This window comes from Macadamia integrifolia, chromosome 4 (genome assembly GCF_013358625.1).
Source record: "Macadamia integrifolia cultivar HAES 741 chromosome 4, SCU_Mint_v3, whole genome shotgun sequence".
NCBI classification, from domain to species: domain Eukaryota; kingdom Viridiplantae; phylum Streptophyta; class Magnoliopsida; order Proteales; family Proteaceae; genus Macadamia; species Macadamia integrifolia.
Genome location: NC_056560.1, coordinates 19,134,662 through 19,140,842, shown reverse-complemented (window position 1 = coordinate 19,140,842; position 6,181 = coordinate 19,134,662). Strand labels below are relative to the sequence as shown.

General features: G+C 35.5%; 1 non-coding gene across 1 annotated transcript; it reads right to left on the bottom strand.

Annotated features, from left to right (window-relative positions):
• Positions 1 to 5,938: 5,938 nt before the first annotated feature.
• On the bottom strand, positions 5,939 to 6,020 carry TRNAS-GCU. The gene has a single exon. It is a non-coding gene; the product is annotated as a tRNA-Ser (tRNA).
• Positions 6,021 to 6,181: the final 161 nt, after the last annotated feature.

Sequence of the window (6,181 nt, the reverse complement as noted above, 5' to 3'; positions counted from 1 at the left end):
GATTTTGGGTTTCAGTTTTGGGAAGGAAGATGATCGGATTTCTTGGAGATTTACAATGGTTGCTCACTGCGTGGGAAACCAGTGAGTGAAGGCGTGAAATATAATGACCCTGTTAGGTCTTCGATTTTGGAAAATCTCGGTTGAAATATGACGAGCAGGTATGCGAGCATCGGCTATGATTTTGGAAAAGAGGAATGCGAGCAGCGGCGTAGTGATTTTCCCCTTCATAATTTCAGAGTTGTCGAAATATGGAAAAGCACGGTTGGCTAATTGTTGCGCGGGAAGGTGAAATATGTGAGCAGTAGCGATGGAGAATAAACCGTCCCAATTCATAATACTTGAGACAGAATAAAATCCGTCCCTAAATATGGGACGGTTAAAATCTGTCTCAATTGCTACATAGGTATGTGTTAGATCAAACACCAAGAAACACGAATAAAGAGAGACAATAGATCCGTACGACACAGAGATTTAACGAGGTTCACACACCAGGGTGGTGTGCTACGTCCTCGGGCGAAGAAGAAGATGATTCACTATGCAGATGAAGGATTACACCCTAGCAGCGGCGAGGAAGAACTCGCCCTGAAACCCTAGCTTCGTGAAAACCCTAGAATACAATGACTCTCAACAAGCAACAGTACATTATATATATATACGCCAAATAGTGGTTCGACCCATCGGGTCGCGGTCGATCCGGTCGAACCATATCGGCCCAAGCCCTCTGCTTCCATCACAGATCTCAGAAAATTTCCCATTCGGGTCACCACCAAAATATGTCGGATCGGGTTAATCTTCAAAACGGGTCAAGAATTCGAGACAAACTTAACAGTATGCCAATTTAGAGACGGAAAACTATCTGTCATAATATACGTGAGCAGTAGCGATGGAGTATAAAATGTCCCAATTCGTAATACTTGAGACAGAAAATAATCTGTCCCTAAATATGGGACGGTTATAATCTGTCTCAATTGCTTCATAACTAGGGACAAAATTATTTTTGTCCCTAATTGTCCATTTAGAGATGGAAAAACTGTCCGTCGTAATAGATATAAATTCAATCGCTGACGGGACGGAAATATCTGTCTCAAAAATTGAGACGGTAAGTTTTCTGTCCCAATTGTTAAATATATAGGGACAGTACAATGGCAACGGAAATAACCCGTCTCAAATATTGCGACGGTATATTCTTTGTCTCAAATAATCAAAATTTAGCGACGAATTTATTTATGTCTCGAATGATTAATTTAGGAGACAGAAAATATGTCTGTCTCTAAAAAAGTGTCGCAAATACCCCTTTTTCTTGTAGTGAACTCTTAAAAGATAAAGCCTTTTAAGTTACAAAGAGATTGACTGTTGATGATTTAGTGCTATTGATATTTGATACATTCAAACACATTTTCAATAAAAACTTTAGACAATTTAATTTTGAAAATATCTTGTTGTAATGAAGGTTTAGGGGTGTCAAACCGTAAACCGAATCGGTGAAACCGGCCTGACTGAACCAATAACAGCCTGGATCAAACCGAACTGAAGTCTTATTGGTTAGGTTTCGGTTTGGAGTACCGCATCGAAAACCGGATGAACCCAAAATCAAACCAAAACAGGCTCAAAACTCAGATTGAAACCGAAACCAAACCGGTATGAAACCGAAGCACTCCAAATTTCATTAAAGAAACCAAAATTTGCATAGTTTTTTATATATTTGTATGGAAAGTCGAACCCAAACTGGACCAAAAACTGAAACCAACCCGATTACAAACAGATTTAAGAAATCGAAATCAGAATTTCCTTATTGGTTCAGTTTCGGTTTCAGCCTTCCCACACCGAAATCCACTCAAACCGGACCAAAACCTAGCCGGACCGACCTGTTGACACCCCTATGAAGATTGGTGAAAAATTAGTTCTATCTTATAAAGATTTTCTATTTATAAATAGGGTTTCATAAAAAGTAGTGTGGCTCCTACATCACTACAAGGATAAATGGAAACAGACAGAAACATTAATAGCGGCGAGATTTGTATTTTTATATAAAGGTATAACTATCATTTTGCCCCTCCCTGTGTTTAGGTATAAAGGCCGCATTGCCTTCTAGGCTTCTTTCTCTCTTATAAATATTAATTCTTACACGAATAACAAACCTTTTTTAAAAATAAAAGGGAAAGTGAATGTTTTTTGGCCATGAGGAAGGACCAATGACGAAATACACATGAGCATCAACAAGTGATGCATTTTTAAAGATTTTATAAGGGTGGATATATACATCATTTGGCCGAGCTCCATGTCTGAAATAAGGGCAAAGTGATAAGGGGTGTTCTTTTCCCAAAAATAAATTATACATTAACCCTAGTAAATTATGCCCATCATGATTTTCGACGTTAGCTAGTTATGTGAAAGAGCATTCCAACTCTCTTTTTTTTTTGTTTTTTTTTTCACAAAAAATAATCTCATTATAGAATAGTACAGGAGGGTGAGCTTGTACTCATTTGAAGTGAAGGCTCTCCCATTCCCATCGGGAGCCCCTCCCTTGGTCGCAATCACGGCCGATCATTAGACTGAATGTGCCCCTCAGATATACTCTTGATTGTCACTAAAAAAACTAATTTCTTTTATGCTATTACCCTTTTCACATACAGATCTAACAATATGGTATCGTCCAATAAATGGAATCTCACAAAGCCAATACCGATCCAACTGATTCAGGCCAATCCAATACCACATACGTCTAATACCTTGAGGTTGAGCGCAGGAGAGGGTGAGACAGATAGACATTGCAGCATTATTAGTATTTATTTTTAAAGGGAGACCCATTTGGATTGGTCCATGAGGAGTTGGGAGGAAAAAAAAAAGTTACATTTGAGAAATATGATAATTTTTTTAATACTTAATAGAAGTCATATTTTTAAAATAAAGAATAAGAGTTCAAGATAGCTTAAAAAAAGATTATAGAAGTTTCATTTTTTTTCTTTTCGATTTTAAGACAGAAATCATTTCTCGTTCCTTTATTTTACCTGCAACCATACGTAACCATAGGACCCCTAGCTTAACCTTTGATAATTAAAGTTTTGAAGAACTCTGTAAGATAATACAAGATTAAATATTAAAGGATCCTACAATAATGTTGATTAATCTTTTGAATAGGCTTGTTCATTTGTGGATTTGACCCCCAAACATGAGACACTTGGCAAGGTGCAAGATTTTCCAAAAAAAATCAGAAAAAAAAAATAATAATTATAAGTGACTTCTAAACAGCCACGTCTCAAAAATGAATTAATAAATAAAATAATTAACTATGTAACAAAAGCTTGATTTGATAAATAAATAATGTAGTTACCTATGGAGTTGATCTTCAAATAACCAATGGTAGTTGTCTATTCAATTCAACAAATCAAATCGATGATAACCCAATATACAAAGGTACTCAACAAGTGGTAATTTTCAAAGTTTTATATCGTTAGTGAACAAAATGTTATGCGGGGTCAATGAGAACATGTGCAGGGACATTAACATGGATGAAAATTTTAATTTTATGAGGTGGGGTGATGATTTTATATTGTCCTTTTGTGAACCTTATGGAGATTTAAATCTTACACTACAGAAATTTAACTGAGAAAGTGAAGATTAAAATAGAAAGAATCCAAAATATTACTTTACTTTCCTATTAACATAAACAAAGAACTCTTTTCATATAGGAAATTTTTTTTCCTAAATTCCCATTCACTGTGTCCCATCTCGACCCCTTGACCATTGGAGGAAGAGAGATAGAGAGAGAGGGGGTCCCATTTAGGCCATTTTATTGTTCAACCACCAATAAAGAAAAAAATTGTGCTTAGATATATGACTTTTAAAAGTAAGAGTACACACCACACCTACTATCTCAATACCCAAAAGAGTCATCCAGATACGCTCTTCTTCTTACCTCTTGGGTATCGATCCAGCCTGATCCAAGGTAATCTGGAACAGATTACGAACCTTGATGGCTTGATTCGGGGAGAAAATAATGGTAGATGAGAAAACCTGAAGTAGTTGCTCCGATCAATTCCAATTTCCAAGTCAAATCGGCCGATTGGGTCAAATCGGCCGCTTGGGTCCAATGCTTGAAGCCTTGAAAGTCCAAATAAAAAAAAAAATTAAAAAAAAAAAAAAAAAAGAAGTCAAAATCAAATACTCTTTGTAACTAAAAATGATTAGAATGTGAACGATTGACCATCCACTCATTTGCCGAATTGCGCCGACCAATATGCTTGACTTAGCTACTTTCGCGTCGCGTTGTTTATTTTTTAGGTAGTCCTATATGTATTTATTTTCTTAATTTAAGGAAGAGGGTTATTTGAGCCAATATCATTGGAGAGCTTACCAATGAGATGCGGTAGAATGATATCACACATAGGATGATAGAAAGGTCATTATTTCATTTGAGAAAGAAAGGGATAAACATAGAGGTTCAATCACTCTATCGTACCTTGTCTCTGCAGTTCAAAGAATTTTTTTCTTATTTTAATTTTCATGATTGTCTTTATTTGGCAATAACGTGTGTAGCGATTGAATCCTGAAAGGAAAAGCTTTTGAATAACAAAGATGGGGATCATCCAAGATTGACCATTGATAGTTGATTAATATTGATTTTGATATATCAAAACACGTTTTTATTAAGTAAAAATTTAATTTTTGTTCATTACTATTTTTTTTTTTCATATGGTCATCGGTGTTTGTATCCCATACTCCTTTCCAACTTTCTCATCAGAGTGCCAACAAAATCCAAATGATAACACTAACGCATGGTTTAAAAAATTCAATTAAAATAAATCGCATCGGCTTATTCGAATATTAGAATCAATTAGTCATTTGATTTCGATTTTGACCAATTATGTGATGAACGTCTAATTCTCAATTGATTTTGGCTGATTCCATCCAAGTTTGATGGATTCCCTACTTGATTCTTAGATGATTCGTATCAAAATCAATGGAAATCTATCCCAAATCTGATTCTAAATATTTAAACCTTGCTCTAGTTATTAACCAGAGAATGTCTCCTCTATTTATAAATATTAATGGTTAAAAAAAATAATCCATTAATCCTTAGTAAGGGATTTGATTGTTCAGTTTTTAAAAAGATCACACCCTCATGAATTTAGTTAACAGAGGCAGTTGTTCGATCGGTTGGTGTTCAAAGGGTATTGGGGGATATTCAAGAAGTATATCAATTCACCTTGGACCACTCACACATGGGTGTTTAGTGTTCTTCACTGCTTTCAATGAAAGTTGAATAATTCTCATTCAACCCCGGTATGACTCAGCCCATGTGATTATAGAGCCAATATAAACCTGTGGGACTAATTAGACTGAAGGTCTGAATATCGATTGTAACTAAAAAAAAAAAGAAATAGGTATATCGGCTTCATATTATAAGGGGTAAAACTTTTTTTATTACATTTTTTCATCTTTCAATTATATTAATAATGATGGATCTCGATTGATACCAATCAAATCAGGGCAATTTTGCCTATTCAGATCCAATTTTTGAAAATATGATCTGAGGCCACATGCCTCCACTTTTCCTTTCACATTTTGACAGCCAGTTAATCCGTAAAATGTGGACGCATAGGTCAAGTCTTCATCTTAACCTAGGCTGGTGACATGGTTACATATCAAAATAAGACTGAAGAAAGAGACAACTTTGAGAAAAAAAAAAAAAAAAAAAAGATAAAGTGGATGATTTTGAGAGGATATTACGCAAGAGGTGGGGGCGTTGTCGACTTCATACTACAGGTAGGTCAGACATCAATAGGATGGTGGCTGACCTTTAACCGTACGGTGAAGGAAAACTTCGTTTGAGAAAAATGACTTAAAAAATGATTAACTAACTTATTCCACTATTTTAAAAATCAGATTCAAGTAGATCGAATCAAATCACCATTTAGGGTTTGAAAAAGATGCAAACCGTCGCCTGAGAGATTTGAACTCTCGCGGGGAAACTCCATGTCCTTAGCAGGCACACGCCTTCACCACTCGGCCAAAGCGACTTGTTGGTGCTATGAGTATTTAGTTAAAATATTAAATACAAAATAACTAACATTTATGATGGAATTTCAAATTTAACACCGAACTATGAGATAGATACTAACCGAAGGTTTCTACCGAAAAAGATGAGTGAAGCAATTAGTAAGAATTGGATGTACCACAT